General features: G+C 32.6%; 1 protein-coding gene across 1 annotated transcript in view; it reads right to left on the bottom strand.

Annotated features, from left to right (window-relative positions):
• Positions 1-2,643, bottom strand: part of RDX (radixin) — a 58,151-nt gene that overhangs the window by 25,396 nt on the left and 30,112 nt on the right. The window lies entirely within an intron of this gene.

The following is a 2,643-nucleotide window of genomic DNA, read 5'->3' as shown; positions in this document are numbered from 1 at the left end:
AAGTCTTCCACTTTCACCTAGGCCTTAGAGTAATTAAAATATATAGCACCATTACCAAATGGTCTTATTAATCATACTACATATACTAGAAGCCATATAGCACTCCTCTCTGTGTGAGAAGGACAAATAGACAAATATATTTAACTTAAGAATATAAATAACATCAACATTATAGACCAGCAGAACAGTTAGGACACATTATGGAGTGATGAGTATGAGATAATACAGTTGGTCCTCTGTATCCCCAAGTTCCTCATTAGTGGATTCAATCAACCATACATCAAACATATTTGGGAAAAAAAAAAATGTTACATTGTTGCTGATATGTACTATGCAGTTAAGCCTATAATGGCTGTGTCTGTATTGAACATGTACAGATGTTCGTCATTATTCCCTAAACGGTACAACTACTACTAGAGCTTTTACATTGTATTAGGTATTGTAATTTCGAGATGATTTAAAATACAGAGGAGGATATGCATAGGTTGTTATATGCAAATACTACACCATTTTATATAAGAGATTTGGATATCCATGAGGGACCTGGAACAAATTCTCCATGGATACCAAGGAATGACTGTAATTTCTTATTTAACTCATGATAGGAGACAAGGGAGGGGAGGGGAGGGGAGGGAAGGGAAGGGAGAAAAAGTGACGATGAGATGGAAGGAAGGGGAGAAGCAGGGGGAAAGGCTATGACAGATCAAGAATATATAGAAAAGTAAGGCTCAATAAAGAACTATTTTAAAAAATATGTAAAGCTAGATCCTAGGCCACATCAGAGCAATAAAAAATGAGAAACCAAAGTAATTATCCAACTTAGTATCTTTAATGGTGGGTCAGAAATACTGGAAAGTTTCAAGCCTATATAAAAAGGCAGATAAGTTGAGAGGAACAATCTGAATAGAATAACTGAATTACACAGACTATCGAAGAAAAAATTACATCATTCAACACAAACACTAAGAGTATATAGGTAGCAAAATTCTATCTAGCAGAGGCTAACTGTTAGATTCAATTCACGTAATTGCCAATATGTTTGAAATATATAAATTTATATGTTTAGGGCTCCTCAATTTTGTTTTCTTTAGGACCTACTCTATTTCTTAGATTATCCTGTATTCTACAAAGACTTCCTCTAAATAAAGGTTAACTTTAGTTTGGTGTCTAGATTTTTTCAAATAAAGCATAAAGCATAAACTAATCTAGAGTCAGATTTGAAAATTTTGTTGTAGACCCAGTAATCTGTTTCAAGGGTCGACAAAGACTTTATTCAATATCTTTTCATTTCGAAAACTCTGAATTTAACATATTTAAGTTTTTTCCCCAAAAAGTCTAAGCGAATCATGGTTAAAAAGATCAGCGCTGTCAGCAGGGAGTACTGGTGACTTTTCACTTGAGTTCTACAATGTCAATGACATTGTTTCAAAAACATGCAGCACATTCTTACCCTGAAAAATTAAGGAATTTAAATTGTAAGCAAAATAATCTTGAAAATTTCAAACAACTATAACTAAACCAATGTCTGTCAGTGAAAAGCAAGCATGATAAAAGAAAAGCACATCTATGAAATCATGAAAAGCTCTTTTCTCAGAACTATCTGTCAAAGATTTCTAATTGAAAATTATACATACGCATTTTAAAAGAACATAGTGATATGCTGTCATTCAATTATTATACAATAAAAATAATGTAAAATGTAAATTCTGCATATGTTAAAAAATTGAGCATTCTTAAGTTTTAGACAGGCTACTGCTATCAATCAAGAATGAAAGGCTATACATTTCCATACCTTTCCAACTGCTTCTGATGTTTCTCCTCCCTAGCCTGTGCCTTCATCTGTTGTACTTCAATAGTATCAGGCTTCCTTCTTCGCATGTATAGTTCGTGGTTTCCCATACACAAGGCCAAAATCCGCTTATTGATTCTCAGACGAGGTGCATAAAAAACAAAATCCTAAATGTAAAGTAGTCTGAATTTAAAATTGTCCTGAAGGATAGTCTCTCACAATAATCTGTACTATATTTCAATATGTGGTATGAACCCTAATGTCACATTACATATAGTTTAGAAATCATAAATTTCCTAACTCCTAGTGAGTAATGCCATACTTTCGCAAAATTGGTTCCTCATCTTTTCAGTCTCCACCAGTTTTGTAGAGACTAATCTTATCCTCTCAATACCTTAGATGTCATTTATTATTTTTTCTTCTCCAAAGTAACTATGAACATCTGTTCCTTCACCACAGAGGGTTATTTTGTTTACATTTTGCCATAGTTATCTCAAAACTGGTCTTTGTTCAGGGCTGTCAAGTTTTTTAACCTAGAAATGTTCTTCTATCCTTTTTGTCTTTTCAATAACTGACAGAATATCAGAGTATACCTGACACTAGAGAAATTAAAGAAACTATTTAAATAAAGATTTCTTAAGTTTAAGGCTCTGAGTTACAAAAATACAAAGTTTATAATGCAAACTATAAACAGAATAATGTAGAATAGGGCTACCTCTGCTACATTCCAGCCACGAAGAAACAAGCTTTTTTTAATTGCTTCTTAGAAATGGTGATTGTTTTCAACCACCTAATATCTTATAGTTGAATCTCAGTTAAAATAAAAATAATATTTGTATGTTGCAAAAAAAAAA

Source organism: Pteropus vampyrus, unplaced genomic scaffold (assembly GCF_000151845.1).
Source record: "Pteropus vampyrus isolate Shadow unplaced genomic scaffold, Pvam_2.0 Scaffold110, whole genome shotgun sequence".
Taxonomy (NCBI): Eukaryota; Metazoa; Chordata; class Mammalia; order Chiroptera; family Pteropodidae; genus Pteropus; species Pteropus vampyrus.
The sequence above is the reverse complement of the archived record's forward strand: the minus strand, read 5'-3'. Positions and strand labels throughout refer to the sequence as shown.